Genomic DNA, 26,524 nt, shown 5'->3' with positions numbered 1-26,524 from the left:
TGAGAGTTATTAGACATTTAATATGCATTTGTAATGTGATTGGTATGTGTTTAGAATGCGTTTGAACATTTAATTGTGGCGAAGATATTATGATTTCTATATTTGAGGGTTTTATTTTTATTTTGTATTGTTAAAATGTGCCACTAAAATCCCAAAAATTTGTGGTGGTAGTAAAAAAATGCCACTAAAGCTCAAGGTTTAGTGGCGTACAAAAAAGTGTCACTGCCCAAAAGTTTGTAATTGTGGAAATAAAAAGTGCCACTAAAGGTCCAAAAGCTTGCAGTGGCAAAAGAAAAAATTGCCACTTGTACAAAATGTTATTAGTGGCATACGAAAAAAACTACCGCTAAAAGTCCAAAATGTTTTCAACAGCCCACATAAAAAAATGCTACTAAAAGTCCAAAATGTTTTTAATGGCATACGAAAAAAAGTGCAACTAAAAGACCAAAAGTTTGTAGTGGCAGATGAAAAAAGTGTCACTAAAAAGGCTTTAGTGGTAGCGCTTCTAGTGGCACTTTTTTTGTGTGTCACTCATTCCAACAAGGTTCTTTAGTGACACTTCTTTGGTTTCTTGTGACACTTTTTTGATGCCATTAAATGGCTTTTTATTTGTAGTGCAACTTCTATAAACCAAGACCCAAGCCTTGACACATCTATCTACCTATATTAATAAATTAAAATAAATGTGTACACTTGTCATGTTTTGGTTAATTCTCATAATTTTTTCCCTCCAAAACTAATATGCCCTAATATATATGTAATAAATCAATAATTATTCACTTCCTTTTACACTATCTTTATATAATATCTATTATTTTTGTAAATATAAATTATAACATATTATTTTACTATATATTTCAAAGTACTTGGGGAATTCCAAAAATCAACAACAAATCATGTTTTTCAAATAAAAATTGTTTAGGATTTTGTGGAACTTAAATTTGATTTTATGGGTTAAAAGTTGGTAAATAGATTGTTTGGTACAAGTTAACTACATTTAGGTTAAAAATTGTTACGGGTCAAAAATGTAAATTTTGAGTATTTTTAAAAGTTTGAGAATGCAAAATAGATTTATCATAAAATTTGTTATGGGTTCAAAACAGTGTCGACTTTAAAATGTCAAAAGTATGAAAGTTAGAATTTTAAACATGATTCAGGTTTCAACTTTATTTTTAAGGTTATTTTTTGAAATAATCAAAAGGTTCGGGATTTGACAAACTGACTATTTTTCCATCAACTATTAAAATTTAAGAAAAGATTGCGAACACTTTCGTAACGCCACCCCTTGCCTATCAATGCTTCTAACTTTTATCAAATATGAAATATTTATGTCAACATTAATTTTTTCTTCAATTGTGACCAGAACGTTGTATAGGAAGCATGTCATGCAAAACTATGCTCAAATGAAATAAAATATTCACAAACTTGAATGGGTTAACATGTTATTTTTTATGTTTTCGTTATGACAAAGTCAAGAAGCCATCTGAAACTTATCAAAATCTTTTTCATGGTGTAGCTCAGAAAAACATAGTTCTTGAAAAACATCCATTGTTACAATTTAATGTTCTATTTTCCTCTGATGTGTGGTAAATTGATAAATATATCAATAAAGGCAATGCTCCTTTTGTATTTAAGCCGAGTGGTTAGAACTACTATCGTATGAGAATTATTATTTTCGAAATTGGTTCATAACCAAAATTCTTTCAATTATTTTAATATTTCAATAGAAAGAAGCATTCTCGGGTATGTTTTTGCACGGACATTTTTTTATTAAGTTTCTTTAAAAAAAATCATTTTGTGATACAAATAAAATCAATTTATGTACACATTGTATAGATATAAGCATAGATCTAATACATTTTTTTATATATATACTCTGTAATTATTTATTTTACTTATAGTTTTATAATTTGAATTATCCTGTGTGTGACACGGGCTCTAAAACTAGTTACAGTTAATATAGTGTAATGTATATGAGTTTTTAGGTTTTAGGGGCTGTTTTATTTCGGCTCTTAAAATCATTGTCGGTTTGCGTTAAAAGCCGATTTTTCGACTAGTTAAGTAACCGACACTTATTTTGAACCAAGTAAAATATCTAAAACATATTTTATACAAAATCTAATTATTCTAACATGTAAACATATATGAACTTCCAGATTTATTATTATTTCCTAAAATTATATTTTTATTGATTATAAACATGCATTATTCTCATTATAAATTCATATTGTTACACATTAATATCTAGACTTAGGAAATCATTTTCCAATGATACATAGTATTTATAATACTTGGAAAAATTCAGAATGTATTCCTTCATTTAATTATCTAAACTATGGTTTTTATTACAAGTTAAAACTTTACTTTTCCAACTTTTGTCATCGATTTCAATTTAATGTTAATAATATTTACATTGTACATTTCTTGTATAAGGAAGCAACTCAAATATGTGACATGCATAAAGGTATTATGTGTTTTCATATAATTTTCCATAAGTCTAAGCTAACCATTGATCATAAAACTATCATTATGATAATATCAATCCATTTCTTTCAAAAATCATGTGCATATCATCAATTATTGAGCATGCATAACAACATTTAAACATGAATCATCAAGATACATACATGAATGTATTCTATCAAGCTTCAAGTAACATGAATGTATTCATCATATTTTAAGTGGGTTTCAAAACTTCTAACTTTTAATTTCATATTATCCTACCTTTTATCATTAAACTTTCAAAATCACCATAATCAATCAGACTTTTAACAAATTCAAACCTCAACATCTAGATTCAAGCATGCATGCAACATTAAACACTTGAACACACACATTCATACTCTTTCTCTATCACACACGGATTTCTTTCTCTCTTTCTCTCTCTCTCTCTCTACAAATCAATATTATCTTCAACCTCAAGAATCATCGCACCAAACATTATCAAACTTAAGAATGAAAGCAAAATACATTCATGCATGTATGTATATGTGTGTATGGCACGCACACACATGCATCTCACGGCTCACACACACCACACACACATCATACCCTTGTTCCATTTTTACATGTGTTTATGTGTTTGCATGTTTGCGTGAACTCTTTCAAGATGTATGAACAAGATGTAGCTTCAAAACTTAAGAAATTAAGAGTTATGATGAAGGGTTTTTACCCTTAAGATTAGAGAAAATGAAGAAGATGATGATTTATTTGGTGGGTTTTGGCTTGATATCACATAGATTAGCTTCAAAAATGCTCCTAAAACACCCATTTTTGATCATGGCTCCAAGTGTTTTAATCCAAATCCTTCATGTTTTATGATAATAGAGAAAAATGGGGATGAGGTGAGGAATTGGTGGGTGGTTTTAGGCTGGAACAAGAAGGAAGAGAGGGAGTTTGCGTGTTGGAAAGTGGTGAATTGATTATGAATAAAATATAGAGGTGTTGGGACAAGTGTGGATGTCTAGGGGGTTGTGTAAGGCATACATGGACTTAGGTTGGTGAATAAGCAACTTTAATAATTCTAATAGGTGGGGGGGGGGGGGGGGGTGTATTAATTTATTTTTTTATTTTTTATAAAATTTGTATATTTCTAACCCACTTTGTCATATTTTCATAAAATATAACAAGTTAGGTGATGTTTTGTGCAAAACTAACTTGACTACTAAATCCACCATAAAATTACCTACAATACTAGCCTAAGATGCAGATTTTTGGAGTTGGTTGGGTTCGGGTATTTACAGTATCCTGTACCGGCTTCTACTCGCTTAATTTCTCAATTTTGCGAACCGAAACCTCTAAAAATAAGTTTATAGCCCATTATTATTATTATTATTATTATTATTTTTATTATTATTATTATTATTTTCACTAATAATATATTATTTTAGGTCATTCCCGATGTTTTGGAATATTTTTGGACTTTTAACTATACCTGGGTCGTCACCGTGTCAGTTTTGCGCAGTTTTCGCTACGCGCCAAAACTTAACTTGTTGAACACAATAAAATATAACTCATATAGTTTTGGAGTTTTTGGACTAAAATAACTTTATTTTATTAAACATAATATTTTATTCATATAATCACGGATTATATTAGTATCGGATTAGGCTTAAAATAGCCGGGTGTCACAATACATATGATTTCAAAGGACCAGAGGTGAGTTCAATTAAAGACAAGGAGAATCCAACTGAACCCTAATCGGAAATCGCGATGAGCCATTGATCTAGGGGATCGGAGCGGACACAAATCAAAGTAAAACATAGCCCAATTGAAGCTTTGATTGATAGTTCTACAAAGTCAAAGTTAAAGATCAGACGAAGCATATGATGATGGCAGATACTCATATTACCAGGGGGATTAGGAAACTCAATTAAAACAATTACACAACCTGGGAAACGTGTAAAGTCCTATTTCAAGGACAAGATCTCTAGGAGGTGAATAATGGATCTTAAACACAAGCACTAGAACTGGTATAAATAGGTCTATACACAATTGAATGTAAAGACGAGCCAAGCGATGTACATCCTAAAGATGACTATAGAAGAAGAGATGCTGAAATACTTCCAAGAAATCGAGTTTCCCAATGTTTCTTGGGATGTGGCGAATATTTTCTTTAAGAAGAACTATAGTTAGCTTCAGTTGTTAGAAAATGAGCTGATATCCTTGTCTCAAGGTGAATAGTCCACACCACCTTTATTTAGGAAGGTAAATACGTTGTGATGAGAAATTGGTAAGTTAGACCCGATGTTAAATATTTGAGAGCAATGGATGAGACAGATCATGATTCATAGTTTGTATTGCAGTTTTGTTTCCATGATCCAAGGTTGGCCAACCCGTCCCACGTTGACCGAGTTCGAAAGTATCTTGGTGAGTCAAGAGGCACTAATAAAGCAGGTTTTCGGGCTCTCAGTTAAAGGTGATCAGTCCAAGGCCCTCTATGTGGAAAAAGGTGAAAGCAAAACATAAGTACAAGCAATATCAACACCGAAATGGTGAATATTGAATTACCTTGATAGGGAGCCACAAGTTCAAGAGATTTAAAAGATGGAGTAATATGGTTGGTAGCCCAGGAATCAACGCTTCAGTCTGGGGAATTGGTGATGACATGGAATTGCGCATGGAACGGTATTGCTAATGCTTCATCCGAGGTAGGAAGTTGACGAGCAACTATGCTGACGTTGGGACACGAGGTTGAAAAGTGGCCATATTGTTACACAATAAACAACGAGGTGGTTATGGTTTTTATTACAACCATGACCACCATCATATCCATTCCAAGATCTCATACCACGATAGTCACGAGACTCGCCCCGATTGTTAGTGGCACAATTTCATGAAGAAGAACGTGTACCATGAGCGTGAATGCAGCCGGTGGAGACACAGTTCCATGAAGAGATCATAGAAATAATTCATGACTTTCTGCTTTTGAAAGGAGATCACAAAAATTAGGACCTGGTTTGATAGCCCGAAAAGAGGTTGAAAAAGTTACAAGTGAAGGCCAAGAACACAAAGGAACGAGTCATTTTTCTTGAAATCAAGCAACCTGTCACACCCGGTTCCATGGGCCTAGGCGTGCGACCAAAATTGTCACATGTTTTGTAAATATTTCAAAGTATTGGTTGCAAAGTAGAAGTCTTTATTAAAATAATGCTATATTCAAAATTTGGGATTTAAACACCCGATGATGATACAAAAGTGTTTTAACTTTGGAAACGATAATTTACATGTTTTACATTATTAAAATATATATGAGCCATAAAGATCGTCTAATGGTAATAACACTATCTTCTATTCTCTATCCTCGTTACCTGTAAAACGGGTTTCTAAAAATACGTCAATAACACATGCTGGTGAGCACGTTGACTCTAAAACATTTTTATATGCTTAATGATTCCCTACGAGTATCTTGTGACCCGGACAATCATGGCAAAGGAAATAACGAAGTTCTGAAATTCTGACTTACTATTATAAACTCGAAACCGCTCAGCAAGCACCGCAACTTTTGAGTACTTACCAACTACCAATATACACAAGACCATTCCCCGCGCAGGTATACTTAGACCTGACCCGTCATGGCGGAGGAACGACCAAGCATGGTGTTGTGTGCCCACCAACTGCCCAAATATATAAGGATCCAGACAAACGTATACGATAGCCTGAGAACCAGCGACTACTTTTATTTATAAAGTTTTAGGGATATATCATCACATCTAAACTTTATTATATGACTCATTCAAACAGTTGTAAAAGTTTGAACGTATTCACCTTTGATATGATGATCAATATTTCCATGGATTTATGTTTGTGAGTTACCTCGAATCTATAGTACGAGAATAACTTTGTATAAACATCTAGATCAATGATCTAGCTTCAGACATTTAGTCTATTTTGAATAGTTTTAACCTTGATAACTCATTTATTGGGATAAAACATTTAGACCCTAAGTTTTTATGTTTAGTTACCGATTATGTGCTACATTTCTACTTCACGAAGAAACGTCTATGTTAAGTTTCTTCTTCAAGAAGAAACATCAATTTGAATATACCCCTTGCATATAAAACTTTATGTTTCTTACTCGTTAAGAAACATTATTTTGACTATAACCTTCATACATGAAAACCTATGTATACTTTAATTGATCAAAGTCTAGATTATAAACCCCCTCCCTTAAGACTAGGGTCTAATCCATAAATCCATGTAATAAAATAACATAAGCGGAACTCCTACCCTACATGGGTTCGAGTTTAACGCCTAAGTTTGAATGAGCAGCACTTCTACTATACGTCGCGTATCAAGAATCAAATCGGTGAACTTCAAGACTCGGACTTGCAACACGAATACCAATGTTATGTGCGTGAATTTGAGATTGTTTTGGGATGCTTGTGCTAAGCCAGATTTTCCCCTTTTATATGCATGTTTTGGGATCCATCACGTATCGTGATGGGTCCTTGGGCTGGCCGTCGCTTATCGCAACGCCGTCCATCTGCCGCGTTCTACCACATGGTGGCACGTGGCTTGTACATTCGTTCCACATGTTGACATGTGGTTCGACACGTGTCACTAATTACTTAACGAGGTCGTTGCGTATTGCGATGGGCCAATGGGTCTGCTGTCGTGTAGCGTGACACCGCCCAAACCTCGGTTTTTCTCCCAAGCCATTCGGGTAGCGATGGACTTGTTTTCTGTCAATCGCGTAGCGCGATGGATTGAAAATCAGATTTTTTTTCATTTTTGTTCATTCGTCTTTCATAAGTTAACAAAATTGGCCCGAAAGCTTCGGGATGTTACACACCGGCTGGCCAATGACTGTGAGTTTATCACATATGGTTTTAAAACGCCTACCAAAGTTTTCCACTGAAGGAAATCCTTTGGAGAGTTGGTGTAGAGATCTCGAAAGCAATGAATGCATGCAACAAAGGAATTACTATAGGTCGTTTCAAGAGCGGCCCAAATCTAATGAGCACCAATAATGTCGAGGACCTCGGCGGCTTGGTTAGGAATATTTTTGTTGTTGTTATTGGTGATGGTAGGTGAGGGTTTTGGAAGAGTATCATCAATGTGACCATTGAGTTTGTGAAAAGTAAGGATATGAAGCATTTGGTCTTTCCATTGTAGGTAATCGGCAGAGGTATGTTTGATTGTTATCATGTGAAGGATGGTGTTCATGGATGATTATTGGGAATAAGAAGAATAAGCAGTTGAGGCCATGAGAGATTCAAGGAAGAGAGCCCGTATTAGGGTTAAAAAGAAAAATGAAGGGGGAAAGGAGAAGAATTAGGCTAATACCATATAAAAAATGGTCAAAATCAACCTCAATGACTTGAAGGATATCAATATATGCATTATGTTGATCATTTACAAGTCAGGGATGATAAAAGAAAATATATTACAATAATTGCAAAGATATTGACTTTAATAATCGGTTTATTCTCTAAAAGTGACAAAAGCAAAAAAAGGTGGCTAGGAGAAAAGCAAGGGCTACGAAAAAGAACACAAGGCTGCGTATAGGAAAACGAAACAACAAACGGTTTTTGTGGAGTCAAATGGTGAAATAATGTTGGTGAGAACAACAAGAAGGAAATCAAGCTAAGTTGAAGATGAGCAAGCTTGAGATGTCGAAGCTCATGTTACCCAAGTCACAGATGTCATGGCATACACAGTAACCACCGAGACACAAGCAAACAACCTTGACGAGTGGAACATTGACTTGTGGTGTTCCAACCATCTTACCGGAACACAAGAGTAAGTTATCCAAACTGAAGAAGTACGAAAGAAGCCGGGTCCTTGTAATTGCGGATAATTCGAACCATTCGACCTCAAACATCGAGTCAGTTTAAGAAGGCCAGTCAGCAGCCTTCAAGATATCGAAGCAGAAAACCGAGAAGCCCCTCGATCTCATACACACAGATGTGTTTGGACTGGTGAAACAAAAATCTCTTGGTGGGACATAGTTCATGATCACGTTTATGGACGATTACTCCCGGTTTGTATGGGTTGATTTTATAAAGGATAAAGTAAAGGCACTTATTAAGTTCAAACTTTTTAAATAGAAAGCAAAACGAGTCACCGGGTTGAAGAAAGGAGCTGAACCATAATTTTAATTTGGCCTGCTACAGTCTCCATTCTCCAATTAGTAGTTCCATGACCCATTAAGCTTTTTCTTCTTTTGTAGTGATATAACCCATGTAGCTCAAAATCCAACCTTCTCATTATTCTTGAGCCTTCCAAATATATTTAGAGTTCATTTTTGTAACACCCCGGCTTTAAGCGGAATACGCCCGGGTGTAACATACAGATCACTCATAAGCTCATAACACTATTAAAGCGACAATAATTATATTTAATTCATTCCATATCATCAAAAATACACACATTGTTCATGAATAAAAGAAAAACAATAACACTTCATCAAAAGAGTAAACAAGTTCTTTATTCAAAATATCCTAAAGCATACTAATGATCTTCGTCTTTAGCACATTATCGATTCAACTTGTAGCACGTTGAAAATAATATATTTTGTCAACAATTAAGTTGATGAGTTTTCATAAGTTTTTGCGTATACATATATATATAGAAAACTCGCGATTCAACAATCGTAATGTAATAAGTATTCAAGCGTAAAGTAAATTAAATCCAATAGTGTCGTCCTCCCGTTCATTTAGCCAAAGCCGTTGAAGTCGGGGAAATGAGAACCACCTTACGTAAACAACCGAAGTCGTAACGTTAGACAACGCAGGTACGTCCCGTCGGACTTTCCCATTATGTGTATGCGTTTGCGTTTGCGTTTGCGTTTGCGTAACTTCCACCAGTAAACAATAAACACGTTACAAGCAAGTTCACGTATAATCATAAACAATATGCACGAATAATATTAACATGTACGATATAAGTGAATCGGTTTGTAAACATGCGCATAACTAACGAAAGAAAAACTTGTGACGTGCTACACCCCAAAACATTATAAAGCGTTAAAAATGGTTATGAAGAACTCACCATTGAAATAGATGATAAACGAGAAATGAAATCCGAAAGCAACCGAAAGTGCGTTTAAAGAACTCGAAGCGATTGAACTTCTCGAACTATAAATGAAAATAAATACGAAAATTTAAAGACTAACTAGCGGGATTATACGATTAAGTATTTAGTTTTAAAGATGTCGCATTATATATTTTATTATCTTAAGGCGTGGATTACTCTAATATTATTCTAAGTCTTATCGGAAATTTAACGGTTTTTAATATTATAACTTTAATACTAAAATGAGAGTTTTGAATGTATTTTAGATGTGAATCTTAACTTGAACAATTATAACTAAGGCATTAACTTAAAGTTAACTAATTAAAAGATAAAGAATTTTAAAGCTACGGATTTGAGATTAACGAATTATATGCTAATGAATTTTAAGTTAATGAACTATAAATTTATTATAACGGAATTTAATAAACTCATTTTTTAATGATTTAATATTATCTACTTAATGTTTAGCTAATAAATTAAAGTAATGGAAGAGTAACTAATTATAACGGTTTAGTTAACGAAACTAGTGGGTTTAACGAAATTGAAAGTTTTGTTTTAGTTGAATATTTAATTATAATTTATATAAAAAAAATGATTTATTTAGCTTAAAAAGAATTTTATTGAGTTTTAAAACAATTTTACTTGATTTAAAATCATTTTAAATATTTATTTGGTTTATATATAAAGAAAAAGAATGGTTTTAAAAAAATAAATAAAACAAGTGCACTAACCTGGATCTAGTGAGTGTTATCTACATGTCTTAACCAGTTGAGCTAACAAAGTATCTGTTATGAAAAGAGAAAAGAAAGTATATATAATAATAACACATGGTCTTCTTCAACCTTAAAACCCTATATTCAATTTGATTAATTGGTTCCATGATTGATCAATTAACGTCAGGGCTTTCGTTTATCGGCTCAAAACTATTCAAATACACAAAATAATTACCTGGTAACATTGCGGTTTGATGGTTAACCATGACAGGCCGGAAAAACGAACTTAGAAAAGTGATTATGTGAACCGAGAGTATGTGTGATGGATTTAAAGGTTGGGACGAGTTTAGAAGCTTGTTTGCGGCCTTTTTATAGTGTTAATTGAGGCGTAACAGATTAATTACTCATTATTGAATTTCACAAGATTTCCGGTGGGTTACGAAGTTCACGGAGTCAAAACGCACGGATTAATAGCTTTTTATACGTTATTGGCGATGTTAACGGCTTTCTACGGCCATTATACTAATTAATTTGAGTCAAGAAGCGGGTTTAGCGGGTGTATTAAGAGCTGCCGGAGTCGCCACTGGCCGGAAGGGTCGCCGGCCGGAAAAATGGGGCTATCAACGGGAAAACGGGCAAGGTGGGCCGGGTGAAACAGATTTCAATACAAGTTTATGAAATTGGCAACTAAGACCCCTCAAGTTTTGAACTACTTTAAAATAAAAAGGTTATAGTTACAAATTAAAAGATCAAGTTGTTTTAAGATTTAAAATAGGATTTACGAATTGGATCCCGAAAGTTGAAACATAATAAGAATTTATAAACAAAAAAGAAAACTTAGATATTTATCTATTATGCCGGAATAGGAGAATCGTTTAAACCTTTAAAATGTTAAACCTCGGGAGTTCATTAATCGAACAAAATGAATGAAATCGAACAAACAATAACCATATATCGTCATTAACATTATATTATAAATAAACGATGAATAAAAAGATATTGAAATTTAAAATGGGTCGGGTTTTCGGGTTTGAAAAAGCAACGGATGTTACAATTTGCGTCACTCAAAAAGTCATAATTGCTCAGGACATGCACAGAAAATAAAATAAATAAATAGAAGAAGAGAAAACGAACCAACAATTGTTGCATGGTAAAAGTTGAATCATAAAGGTGCTGTAAACGTTTCTGAAAATGCAACTGAGAATGGTAATGAAAACAATTGTAGTGGTTGTGTAGTTAGTAGTAACACATACTGGAAATAGAAAGCTAACGGCGACGTGTGGTGGTTGGATTGTAGGGGTTTTCCTCTATTTTGGATTTTAAGCTTGTTTATGTGGGTGGTGATGCTAGAATGGAATCAAGGTAAAGCAAATTGAACAAATATGGCTGAGTAATATTGAAGGTGGCCGAAAAACAATACACAACTTCCAATTAAAGGCGGTTGTGGAGTTGATTCCCGATGAAGACAAAACATGTAAAGCTCTCATACTATTATAGATATAGTATAATTAGAAGGTTTGGTGTCAAAAAGATTTGTTTTATTATTTTGTTAGTTTTGTTTTGTTTTTATATAAATTATTTTGGTTTTTAAATAATTGTGATATGTTGTTGTGTTGGTTGTTGCTAAAGTTCTTAAGACTTAGGAAAAGAAACTTTTCCAGGGCAAGTTCGAGGAGTAGGAGACGCACACTAAGCAAAACTTCTTGGATTTAATTTATTTATTTTTGTGGAGATCCAATAGACTTTTTTTTTCTTTTTTTGTTTGTTTGTGTTTTTTTGCTTTTTTTAATGTTTTTTTAGTTATTTTATTTGTATATTTTTCTAATATGTTAATTTAAATAACACTTTTTGGTGTTGCAAGTATGCCGTTGGGCCACTTGGCAATACCTTATTGGTGTAAGAGATTTTTTTTGTTTTGTCTTAGTTTCTACATGTAATGGACGTAAAGAAAACCAATCGAATGCCAATTTTGTTTTTGTTTTGCTTTAGTTCCGGTACCTTAATAAACATGTCGAAAACTGGCGGAATTCACGTAGACTCACCGTGTTTGTTTTCGTTCCAGTATCATAACAAATGTAATGAAAACCAACTAAATGTTAATTTTGTTTTTTTTAGTTCCGGTACCGTAATGAGCGTGACGGAAACCGGTCAAATTGGCATAGACTTAGCGCCTCAACGCCCGGGATCGACAACATATTGGTTTTACGGTTTTACCAGCACTTAAAGTTTTACCAACCAGCGTCACCCCATTGGTCCGTCTAAATTTTTCTATATTTTTTGTTTTAGTTCCGTTATAATAGCGCACGTAACTGAATCCGACTGAATTCGCGTCGACTTAACACCTCAACGTTTGGAACCGATAACACTAGGATTTTACCACCGCCTGGTATTACCTACCTGCCCGGCGTCACGCCCCAGGTAAAACTCTAGTTTGAAAGTAATAGAGATATTTTATTTTGATAATTTGTATTATACAATGTACAAACATATAAAGACAAAAAAAAATGCAACTCTTAACAACAGTCACGTGAAATATAATTTGAAACCATAGTTCAAGATAAATGTCATCGTACTGAATGCAAGAGTGACACAGATTGAGATGAAGTAGAAGAAGTTGTTGATGACGTTGTTTGCTTTGAAGAATCTGTGTCCTCTAAGTTTAATGCTTGGTTTTGGATGATGGAAGTGACATCAAATAAAGAAGGCATGGGAGGTGTTAAGTAAGATGCCCTTGGCATTTTCAAAGGGAGTATAGGCAATGAAGTTTCATAGTTTAATACTTGAATCACTTGTCTCATTGATGGTCGAAATCCCGGGTCGGGGTGCACACACCATAACCCAGTTGTCATCAAACACTTGATTTCTTCTTCCTTAAAATCTAACTTTAGACGTGGATCAGCTGCATCTAAAAGGGTCCTGGTCCCGTAGAGCTCCCATACCCATTCTAGTAATCGTATTTTATTTTCTTCAGCCTTGAACTCAATACATTTTCGTCCACATGCTATTTCCAAAGCAACAACTCCAAAGCTATAAACATCAGATTCCTTGCTTGCCTTCCCGGTCACTACACATTCAGGAGCCATGTACCCCATGGTTCCTGCTAACATTGTTGTTTGCGAGCCTTTCTCATGGTCAACCAACTTAGCTAACCCGAAATCACCAAGCTTCGCATTAAAATGGGAATCCAACATCACATTACTGGATTTTATATCTCAATGCAAAATACATTGCTCCCATTCTTCATGTAGATACAACAAAGCAGAAGCCAGACCCTGGGCAATTTTGTACCTTGTGCCCCATGTCAACAAGCTCTTCTCCTTGAAAAGATGTGAATCTAAGCTTCCGTTTTCCATGTACTCATAAACAAGAAGTAGTTCTCGCTTCTCATGGCACCAACCGGTGAGTTGCACCAGGTTTCTATGTCTCAATCGGCTAATGATCCTGACTTCTGATGCATATTCCTTAATCCCTTGTTTTGAACTCTTTGACACCCTTTTGACCGCAACATATGTGCTTGAATCTTTCAAAAAACCTTTGTAAACACCACCAAACCCTCCCTCTCCAAGCTTCTCTTTCTCTGCAAAGTCAGCAGTCGCATGAGCTAATTCATGATAAGAGAATCTTTTAGCCCCTATGCCCATTTCAAATTCATAGTTCATCTCTTCCTCAAATGCAACATCTTCTGGCTCATCTTCTTTGTTCTTCTTCCTCTTCCACCAAACAAATGCAACCACAACCAACAAAGTAATTGAAACCGATAATCCAACTATTAATCCCGCGTTGCTCTTTTTCCCACTCGTTGGATTGGTATTCGGGTTTGGTTGCAAGTCATTGTTTTCATCAACCCGTAAATCTGAACTATCAAAAGTCCAAGATCTCACGTTATGTTTCTCGAAGTCGGCTCCAGTGGCTGCTGTAAACCCGAAGATAACCCATTCAGGCAACTCATTCCTAAGATCAACCGTGTAAAAAAGTCCATCTTGACGCTACGATCGTATTATTTTGAAAACCAGTGAAAGAAACACTAAGATTTCTCAAAATTGAATCATACACGATCCATGCTTGACACACGACCCCACCGGCTACATTGCTTAACCATTTCTGAATCCTAATAGAAATCAGTGAATTGATATCAATACCAACATGATCATCCAATCTAGCATTTCCAGAAGCATTTGCATCAATACCAATCCAGTAAGTATCAAACTCAACCACAACAAATCGACTCATTGGTGTTGAATAGTTTCTATAATCGATGATATAATGGAAACAAGGAAATATGTAATACCTGATAATCCAGTGATGTTTGAGATTGACATCTTCTTAATCTGATCGAGTTCCCCTTTAGGGTGTATGGTTAGGATGGAGATTAGGTGTTCTTGATGAACACGATTTGAGAGAGAGAGGTAGGGGATGATTCTTATGGTGTTATTATTCATCATTAGTTATTAACCTCTCTAATAAGCTCTCTATATATACACCCAAGGGGAAACCCTATTAATGTTAGTAAGGGTAATTCCGTCCATCAAGGATTTACCAGTTATAAACATAAGGTTATTTAGGTCAATGATCAATAATAAGATAAATAATTATAAGGGCCATATATAAATATATATATAAAATATATTTATTCTAACATTCTCCCACTTGGCCTAGTAATTATTTATTATGAGCATTAGATTAGTCTGATCAGAGGTTAATACTCATTTTAGTTCTAAACCCAAATTGCAGCAGAGAAATACAGTCGTTGAATCAATATTCGACTCAGGACCCCCATTAATCATACTACAACTCAAATTTAAAACCTAACTTTAGGATCAAATTGACAAATAAGCCCTTACCGTTGATTTGTATAATTAGTGTCTATACGTCTTTAGGCATGCATGAACGTATTTAGAGACAAAACAAATTTTCAACGTATGAGGAAAAATTAATAATTAATCATTTATAGTACGATACGCAGTTGCGCTTGGTCATTGGTAAAACCCGTCTCTATTATTGGCCATTTAGGAGACTTATGGGTGACAGACCTTTAATTAGTGGATCCATAAGCATATCATGAATGCATTCGATACAAAAGTTTAGTTTCCTCTATTTGTTCTTAAGTCATAAGCGAACAATAATTTAGACTTGTATCGAATTCTAATGCAGCTCCGTTTGAACTGTTACTGTTTAAGAAATAAGGGTAGCTGACTTTATCACAATAAGTCTTCAATATTGGATTTATATGAAGTTAATAAATTATGAGTCAACTGATAAAGTTTTCCAACAACATTTAGTGACACGTTGCGTTATGATCAGCAACATATTATGTCATTATAACTTAGGTCGTTGTTATCAGTTAGTTAGGACTCCTTCATGAGATAGTAATGTCTGCTGACATAAGGATATACCCAGAAGTTGACAAAGTTAGAATATTAGTAGTCAACCGTTTTTTAGTTCTCACTTCTTCTTCTTTAAATTATTGTGTCTCGTTTCTTAGAGATATTGTGATATTTTATCAGATGCTTCACAATAGAAATAATTAGTCTAGTGTTTAGCAATGTGACCAATATCTAAACGAGTATAGATTTGAACCTTCTTAAGGCATCTAATTAATGATGCATAAGGAAATAATCTCATTTATCCTATTAGCCTCTAAAGGAGAGCAATATTGTATGTTACAAGTGTAAGAACCCGTTTCATGTAAAACATATAAAACTAATAAGTCTATCTCGGTGTATTTTGATAACTATTAAATAAGAGGTATCTCCGAGATTGATTAGGTCAAGATATGCGTTAACAATACTTTGACTCATGTAACATATACTTGTCAAAAGAATGTCATCTATATAAGGACAAGTTTACATTAGTTGCTCCCACTCATCTTGAGGTAGGTAAATCAATCCACTTAGTTCTTGATGAAGAGAGTTGCATTATGATTTCATTATTGATTCTTGCATCAACCCATACATGGATTTTATTGACTTACAAACTAAGTGTTCTTAACCTTCAGTTTAGAACTTACAGGTTATTTTACGAACATGTAGGCCAGTGTTAGGGAAAGTTGTTTTAATGTTCATGTAATGTAGCTCTAAATTATTATAAGCTACTAGAACAGTGATGATCCTCAAAGTAACCTTTTGTAAGACAAGGAACTAGGTTCTTTGATAATTTATTCCCTCTTGAGTATACCTTTATCAATCAATCATACCTTTAGTGTATTAACGTTATTCATTCAGATTTAGTTTAGTAATGACTACCTTTTAGGTAATTCAACCAAATCCCAAACGTTATACCATTTTAGAAGATTGATTGATACTAATGGTTTAATTAGAAGAGGTAGGATCATTAAACCTTCCAAAATCCATTTAATCTTTAGTCAGGTAGGGTACATAATCATCAAAGTTAGTAGGCCTTTGAGACCTAGATGACCTCCTGAGTTGATTATTGGGTTTATAAGGAGTTTCATATTTTCAGGTATATTAGGAGCAATATTAGTTTCTAAGTATGTAAGAGTTGGTGCAGTATGGTGTACAAGAGGTGTAATCGGAGTTAAAGTAAGCGACAATCTCTCCCCCCGCGTCTTGTACTTAGCCAAGTTATGATAAGGACTTTTACTGCTCCTACTGACCTTAGAAATATGTAAGAATTCAGCATGCTTAGGGTCAACATCAGAAGACCAATAAATTCTAATTGAGGATTATATTAATTAGTCTTGGTAAGAAATCTAAGTTTTCCCATATTTAGGTATCCAACAAAATTTGTTAGGAGTAGCATTAAATGTTAAGGAGACAAGATATAATGGAGCAGTGTCTTATACAAGGGATGTTTTATGAGGTAGATTAAGTTGTTTCTCCCCCATCTCTTGCATATAAGGACACTCAGTGCTCCCACTGATCTTTTAGGCCTCTAAAACTCCATACAAGTTTTGGCGATTCATGTCATAGGAAACTTTCATACATTTTAGACTTGATTTCCTTATTGTCCATATTTCATAAGAAATTTTAAGGACATATTTAGAAGGAATACTGATAAGTATATATGAATTGATTTCTTTAAAGAACTTGTCCAGTAGGAAACAGATTAGATACAAGTTGATATTCTTCTAAGCTCCACTAATAGCAGTGAATTATAACTTATGGTGGACCTCACTTACTCCCTTTATCCAGTTTATATTTAGGGCATTTAACACATGCTTTCAAATCACTAAGAATGAGATTTAATGGCAATTCATCCTTTGTCAACCGAGTCATGATTTCTCATGAAAACTTTGGTCTTAATGGATGAAGTACGTAAGTCTCATTTATCTTTTGTTAAATTCTCATTTCTATGATAACAAAAGGTTGTGAAATTTGTAGCATCTCTTAGTTTTATCTTATAAGGTTTCTATTCAGATAATAACGACCGATAATATGATAGTTTTAGTTAGTAGTGACTTTGTTTTGGTCATTTAAAACCTTATAACTGTCAAAATGTAGCTTTAGTATTGATACTAAATTCTGAGTAAACTCTAGAATGTTTAAGGTATCATAAAGCTTAATACAAAACAGCTTTTATGGTTCTTACAACCTTAACATTAAATGAGTCACTGACTCTCATCTTAATTATTATCGATTTCTGATAAGGAAACGTATAAAACTAAACTCAACTAACATGTGTTAATAGGGATATTAATATTAGTGGAGTTAAATATCATTAATTGGCAACTACCTTTCTTAGCCAACTGTTCCCTTGAGGTATGGATAGTCTCTTTGCTCGTGCCTAGTCTAATGGCATGATTTTGTAGTGAGACTTTCCCTTTGAGAACTTAGAGCTGGAAGCAGTACTTGTATTTTGTTTCAAGACTTTAGAACTATCCTCTTTTAAGGTTTAGTGGTAATAAGGTGAATAACATTTGATTTTCAATTTTAGGCATTCCTTTTCCTGTACATATATTGCTAGCAACACACTCAGTTTCCTTTAGTACTTCTGAGTGTTATAGTTGATTCTTAAGGCATCTAATTGTACTGGTGGAAAAGTAATACACTGAAAAGACTTCATTAAGTTCCATGTATAAGCTCTCAGTTTATGGGTCATGGAATTAAATATTAGGATGTATTCACAAATGCCAATTAACCTTTTTATTTAGAATTAGAGTGTTTTGCATGCATCTTAGGAATTGTTTTGATTCTATTATTTCCATAGAAAAAAAAAAAAAACGTTAGTCTTAGGAATTTTAGAATCCGTAATTGCTCACCTGATAGGAATCATGTAAGGAGTTCTTGATTATCATAAGAGACATATTTATTTATCCCACTGATTATGCTCAAGTGTTTTTCTGTAATACTTTTATCAGAATGAGCAGTAAGAATCAAGACTCAAAAGGGCAAATTTTATAAGACCCTTTTAGAAGCAAAACTCTTCTTAGGTTTTGTAATAAGAGTGGATGATTTAGGTTTGAGATTCAAACTTTATAGAAGAATTTTAGAGTGATTTATGTTATGGGTAATCTAATAAGGCAGACTGAAATTAGGATCATTAATGAAGGATCATTAATGTAAGGATCATTATGAAGATGTGATAATTTTAAGTATAACACCAAAATTAATTTTATTATACTTAAATAAAATAGATCACCGTTGGGCAGAAAATGTATTATTTAAGTATAAAATTCTTGTGCAAAAATAATTGTAACAAATCACCGTTGGGCAGAATTGGAACAATCAAGTTGTTATGCACAAGGTAAGTTTGCAATACATAAATGTAACAAATCACCGTTGGGCAGAATTGAGACATTTAAGGTATTTAAGGCAAAGTTAATGTCATTTGAGTATCTAGCAATTTTAGGATACTCATCTTTTAGATGACTATGCTTAGTTAGACTAAAACAACTTTGTTAAGCTACCACATCACCATTGGGCAGAAGTGAACTCATGAAGTGTTGTTTAAGTTAAGCAAAACTAAAGTCATGCGAATGTCTGATAATGTTAGGACATACACTTTTAAGTGACATACTTAATTAGACTTAAATAACAATATTAGGTTACACATCACCGTTGGGCAGAAGTGAACTATAAGTGTTATTTAAGTTAAGTAATTTAACGGAGCAGGGCCCCTTAATCAGTTAGGTTATATATAAGGGTTTCTGATCATTTCGCAACATGTAAGATATAAGTAAAGTTGAGATTTCTTCGAAGTGATGTTGCGAATTTGGTTAGGGGATTTTAGATGTTGCGAACAGTGCAGTCATAAGTAATGTTGCGATTGATGTTTTATAAGAGATGTTGCGAATGATGTTGTTATGAGAGATGTTGCGAATGGAGTTGTTGTGATGTAATCAGCATTGTTGCGATTTAAAGCACTCGCAACATAATTGTTGCGATTAAGAGTACTCGCAACATCCTGTGATTTTATGGGCTGATCGCAACATCAATAGGTAATACTCGCAACATCTTGCAAAATTAGCTCGTCGCAACATCTTAAGTAATACTCGCAACATCTTAAGGTTCGCAACATTAGTGACTTTTCGCAACATATGTCCCTTCGCAACATTCTGTGATGTTAGGTTCTGATCGCAACATAATTAGTGGACATTCGCAACATGTTACTCGCAAGATAATATGTAATTCTCGCAACATCATGCGATTTCGCAACATTTCATTTGTTGCGATTAGAGTCCAGTTGTTGCGAATAGATGCCTTGATTCGCAACATTAGCAGAATTCGAAAAGAATAATCAACCTGATAACCTTTTCCTAATTTTAAGGGATTTGGGAGATTCTGTTATAAAGTTTTAGATTATCTCAAAATTTAATAAGATTTCAAAATTATATCTTTTATCTTATTTAAAAGATTTTGAAATTAAACTTAGAGATAATATTATCTCTTTAAAGTTTTAGATTATCTCTAATTTTAATAAGATTTCAAAATTATATCTTTTATTTTATATTAAAGATTTTGAAATTAAACTTAGAGATAATATTATTTCTTTAAAGTTTTAGATTATCTCTAATTTTAATAAGATTTCAAAATTATATCTTTTATCTTATTTAAAAGATTTTGAAATTAAACTTAGAGATAATATTATCTCTTTAACAGATTTCATTTTCCCAAGTTAATCCTAATTAAGGTTAGTTTTTGAAAATTATGATGTTCTTCAAGAACATCTTCGAAAAAAAACAAGAACAGTTTCAAGAATTTTACGAAACTGTTTTTGATTATATTATCAGATTTAATACTGGAATCGAAATCTGAAAGTTTTGTAAAACAGATTTCGAAAATAATCAGGTTTTTTATAATGAACAGGTTTTAATCAGACCTAACAATTCGTTAGAAGTAATACGAACATCAGATCCAATCAGTTTTATGATGATGATCAAAATCGTAAACATAAGGGTTTTAATCAAAAAACTCGTTTCCTATTTTAATTCCAGTTTTTATGGACATCGAAGAAACTGATTAATCAACATCATGCTCTGATACCACATGTTGAATAGTTTCTATAATCGATGATATAATGGAAACAAGGAAATATGTAATACCTGATAATCCAGTGATGTTTGAGATTGACATCTTCTTAATCTGATCGAGTTCCCCTTTAGGGTGTATGGTTAGGATGGAGATTAGGTGTTCTTGATGAACACGATTTGAGAGAGAGAGGTAGGGGATGATTCTTATGGTGTTATTATTCATCATTAGTTATTAACCTCTCTAATAAGCTCTCTATATATACACCCAAGGGGAAACCCTATTAATGTTAGTAAGGGTAATTCCGTCCATCAAGGATTTACCAGTTATAAACATAAGGTTATTTAGGTCAATGATCAATAATAAGATAAATAATTATAAGGGCCATATATAAATATATATATAAAATATATTTATTCTAACAATTGGCTCAATGGTTGTGTAGTTGACCGGAAGCCCCATGGCTCTACCGAGGCCCATCACAGAATTATTCTGAGCTAGAAAGAATGTTAGGCCATCACCATGATTTCTAACCCCGTCCGAATCAATAACAAATGTGAAACTGGTACTGAAGCTTGCTAACTCACCGGATCTGTTGTCCCAAAGATGAAGTGGTCTGACGAATGTCACCCGTCCCGCTTTGCTGCTCCGGTTGGAACCAATCCCATCTGGGGTCACCTGGATTCCACCATCAGAGATGTAAGCATCACCTTCAGTAATTATATCCCGGTTTTGATTCTGTGGGCTGATGTTTGTCAAATTGAAGGAGAATGAATTAACTGCTATAGGGATCATAACAAGAATGAAACAAGTAATGAATTGGATCATGGAAATCGCCATAAATGTTGTGAATTGCTAGAAAAGTTGCAGGTTTCTTAACATGAACATTAGTCAACACCTTGCTGATGAATGAAACTACCTAACCGATAAGACTATTGAAAATAGAGTTAATAATGTTGTAATGGAAAGCAATTTATTATGTTAAAAGGTAATCAAATAAGGCGTCTGACAAGAAGGTCCAAAAATATGAACCAAGACAAATGCTAGCATTAATGAACCTTCTTAATAAGTGCAAGTGGTAATTTATTTTAGTCATGAAGCACGGTCTAAAGCAATTGAGGGTGTCTTTTCAGACTATTGAAAGCCGACACGTGAAGATGACTGGAGTGCATTTGCTAGTTGATATAGTTTATGGGTTGGCTAATTAATTAAATATACCTAAGTTTAAAAGGACCCACAGTTTATGAATATTTAGGAGCACCTGGTTTTTGATAAAATGCCTTAACGAAGAAATTCGTGAAATTTGAAGTAATTGATATTAGTACTAATTGAATTCTACTTAATGAACCTAGTAAATGAAATTAGAGTATTAAACTTGAAATGAGGTTGATATACGTATGTTGGAATGATAATGAATATGTTGGTATATTATGGGCTCATGTGAAGATATGATCATAACTATATATGCTATTGATGTGTACCGACTTGTAAGCTTGTTTCTAAAGCTTCAAAGTTAGCGGGTCGAAGCTAAACAACGAAGGTATATTAAGCATTCTTGAGGAAAAGGTAAGTTTAATTTATGTGGGTGGTGATGATCAAAGGGTATCATGGTGAAGTAAATCCGAAGAAAACAAGCATGCTTGAATGATATAGATGGTGGCTGGAAAACTTGTGGAATTTGATACCCGACAAAGACAGAATTTCTATTAAACTCTCATACCATGTGAAAGTAAAAGAGACACATAAGTACATAACCCTAATATATTTTGAAAACAATCACGTGTAGTATAATTTGAGACCATAGTCATCGCGTTGAAGAGTGCCACAATTTGAGAAGAAGAAGAAATTGTCAATGGCGTCGTTTGCTTTGAGGAATATGTGTTTCTAAGCTTCTAAATGCTTGGTTTTGGATGATGGAAGTGACTTCAAATGAAGAAGGCATGGGAGGCGTCAAGTAAGACACCTTTGGCATCTTTGAAGGAGTATAGGCAATGCAGTTTCAAAGTTTAATACTTGAATCACTTGTCTCATTGATGGGCGAAATTCACTTATTGATGGGCGAAATTCTGGGTCAGAATGTACGCACCATAACCCAGTTGTCATCAAACACTTGACTTCTTCCTCCATAAAATCTAACTCTAGATGTGGATCGGTTGCATTTAAAAGGATCCTAGTCCCGTAGAGCTCCCATAACCATTCTAGTAATCGTATTTTATTTTCTTCAACCTTGAACTCAATGCATGTTCATCCACATGCTATTTCCAAGGAAACAACTCCAAAGCTACACACATCTGATTCCTTGTTTGCCTTACCAGTCACTACATATTCAGGAGCCTACCCTATCAAGTCTTAGATCGATAATCAAACACGAATAAACAAATAACTCTTGTTTATTAATCAGAAAATCTTACTCAAAAAACTGATTACAAACCTCAAACCCTAACTCAGTTTGACTCTTGATGAACCCTAACTTGGTTGCACCAACTTCACAATCTGTAATGTCTAACCATAACTCAGCTTATATAGACTAACCTAACTTGTTATCCAAGACATTACCAAATATACTAAAAACCTAATAATTCTTGTGCTGGGCCTTACACTTGGGCCAAACAACAATTGAGCCAACACCCCATAGTTCCGGCTAACATGGTTGTCTACGAGCCTTTTTCATGGTCAACCAACTTAGCTAACCCAAAATCACCAAGCTTTGAATTGAAATGTGAATCCAACATCACATTACTAGACTTAATATCTCTATGCAAAATACATTGCTCCCATTCTTCATGTAGATACAACAAAGCCGAAGCTAGGCCTTGGGCAATTTTGTACCTTGTACCTCATGTCAGCAAGCTCTTCGCCTTGAAAAGATGCGAATATAAGCTTTCGTTTTCCAGATACTCATAAACAAGAAGTAGTTCTTGTTCCTCATAGCTCCAACCAGTGAGTTGAACCAGGTTTTTGTCTCAATCGGCTATTGATCCTGACTTCCGATGCATACTCCTTAATCCCTTGTTTTGAATTCTTTGACACCCTTTTGACTACAACGTATGTGTTCGAATCTTTCAAAAAACCTATGTAACCACCACCAAATCCTTCCTCTCTAAGCTTTTCTTTCTCTGCAAAGTCCCCGTTTGAATGAGCTATTTCATGGTGAGAGAATATATTTATAGCCCCAGTGCCCATTTCAAATTCATAGTTCATCTCTTCATCAAATGCAACATTTTCCGGTTTGTCTATTTTGTTGTTCTTCTTCTTCCTCCAACCACAACCACAACCACAACCACAACCACAACCAACAAAGAAATAGAAATTGATAGTCCAACTACTAATCCCACATTACTCTTTTTCCCACTCACTGAATTAGGATTCGGGTTTGGTTGCAAGTCATTGTTTTATCAACCTGTAAATCCAAACTACCAAACGTTCAAGATCTCACGGCATGTTTCTCAGAGTCTTCTCCCGTAGCTGCAGTAAACCGAAGATAACCCATTCGGGCAACTCATTCCTGAGATCAACGGTGTAAACAAGTCCTTCCTGACGCACCACCGTATTATTTTGAAATCCAGTTAAAGAAACACTAAGATTTCTTGACACCGAATCATACGCAATCCAACCTTGACACACGGCCTCGCTGGTTACATTGCCTAACCACTTCTGTGATCTAACAGAAAGCAGTGAATTGATGTCAATACCAACATGGTCATCCAACATAAATATCCAGAAGCATCTGCATCAATTGCATTCCAGAAAGTATCAAACTCAACTGCAACAAATCGGCTCATCCGCTCAGATGTTGTGTCATTTACCAAAAGCCCCATGTCTCTACCGAGGCCTGTCACATTATTCTTCTGAGCTAGAAAGAATGTGGCCATCACCATGAAATCGAGTCCCGGCCGAATTAATAACAAATGTGAAACTGGTCTTGGAAAATTAGAAATGGTGAATGGAAATTAATTATTGTAATAATAATATAAAACTCTTAGTTTGGTGAAACTCTTGAGTTTAGTAGCTTGATGACACTTAATAAATTTTTATTATAGCATTAAGTTACTAATAAAGTGGTACACTTGATTTTCTTTAAACTCTTGTATACATTAGTAGGCTTTGTGCCTTATTGGATGGTACTTGAATTGTGTTCACTTAAAAAAAATTCATATGGTTAGAGAGGAGTACTCTCTACTCAATTCTCTCACCATCTTATTCTTTAGGATTCCTTTTCAAGAACACCAACATACCCGATGTAACCTCGAGCACATAGCCTTTCCCAGCAGTACATACTGTTTCGGCTGTTGTACCCTGGGAGACAGACGAACTTTTTAGTAGAGACCCGAAATCTGTTTTAAGGGAAGCGTGTTGAACACATGCCTCAGCCTCAACCGTCAACATTAGTTTATTCGTTTTTATAGCAAAGGATCATACAAGAAGATACACATCAAACTCTCGTTGAAGGCTACACAAAAGATAGTTCATGATACGCGATTCAAGGAGCTTAGTTAACGATCAATGTGATGAAGGCACAAGATAAAGCTATTACATGACGTACCTGATGAAGGCGTATTATCTTATCTATTTTGAATATAAAAAATTGTATATTATATTCATTTTATTTGATTATGTATACGGTATTGTACTCTTATATTTCCCATTACTAACGAGAGTATCGTTAGCGTTTATTTTACTTTTAATAAAAAAGTGACTCATATCCTACAATCTTAAAACAAATTTCGTGAGATTTTTGCTACAATCTTAAAACCTTATTTATAAGGATTTTGGGTTCATAAAAGAATTGATATAAAAGATATTTGTTCATGATACTTTAGAAATAATTTTGGGAAATATTATTTGTAGTACAATATCGGTTTTAGATATTTTAAAGACTAGAGTACAATCTTATATCTAAAAAAAGGTTGTGTTATATAACGAAATGTTTGATTCGACCGTTCGGTTTAGAAACGATTTTTGTAGTCGTTAGTATTCTAACAACAATGCTAGAAACAGTTTTTGGATAACCATTGAGGTTTTATGTCTAACAACTGTGTTAGAAATGGTTCGTAGTAAACCGTTTATTTTAAAATGATTGTTGTAATCGTCTATTTTCTAAATATCGTGTTAGAAACGGTGATTAAAAAAAAGCATTCGTTTAAAACCAATTTTGTAATCGGTTATTTTTCTAACTTGTCGGTTTGACCGGGTGTATTGGTATACAACATATGTTTAAATATATAACATACGTGTAAGATACGATTCATTATATATATATAAGCATATTTGTTTAAAACATTTTGTGTAAACGCTAATTTTCTAACTGGCGTGTTAGAAAAAAGTGTTGTGAGACGTACATGTGTAATTTGGTGAAAGCGTGCACAAAAGATTTTACGTGTGTATGTTCATATTCCTCCCATTAAGTTACTAATAATTCGCGCATTAACTTGGTGTTAATAGAGTGACTTTTGGGTTATACACAAGAACAAACAACGATTTAATGGTTTTTGTCTCAAGTTTCATGTTTCATGTATAAATATTCTTTCCTACAACATACGTATTATAATTGTTTAAGTTCTAACATGCTTGTTTGAAATTGTTTATTTTATAAATCAAATTGAAAGGAAATGTTTTATGTAAACATTTAATTGCGTTAGAAACAAGTAGAAATGGTTTCTTTTATAGATTCTATCCTTGAAAAATGTTATATGTAAACGTTCAGTTTTATAATGTGCGTTATAACATGTTTTTTTTAACATACGTGCTGGAAACCATTTTAGTACAAGGGTCTTAAACCTAAACCATATAAAATTGTTTGTTGTTTTAGGTCTTGACTTTGTTTTTTATATTATTAATATAATATATTGCAAAAGTAAGAAAGTG

The 26,524-nt window shown here is 33.9% G+C and overlaps 2 pseudogenes; both read right to left on the bottom strand.

Annotated features, from left to right (window-relative positions):
• Positions 1-12,796: 12,796 nt before the first annotated feature.
• On the bottom strand, positions 12,797-21,548 carry LOC143624617 (L-type lectin-domain containing receptor kinase IX.2-like; annotated as a pseudogene).
• A 960-nt stretch (positions 21,549-22,508) lies between these two features.
• The window catches only part of LOC143624658 (L-type lectin-domain containing receptor kinase IX.2-like), an 85,223-nt pseudogene continuing 81,207 nt past the window's right edge, over positions 22,509-26,524 (bottom strand).

This window comes from Bidens hawaiensis, unplaced genomic scaffold (assembly GCF_021521415.1).
Source record: "Bidens hawaiensis isolate Kalapana, Puna unplaced genomic scaffold, B.hawaiensis_p1.1 tig00003902_1, whole genome shotgun sequence".
Lineage (NCBI taxonomy): Eukaryota > Viridiplantae > Streptophyta > Magnoliopsida > Asterales > Asteraceae > Bidens > Bidens hawaiensis.
The sequence above is the reverse complement of the archived record's forward strand: the minus strand, read 5'-3'. Positions and strand labels throughout refer to the sequence as shown.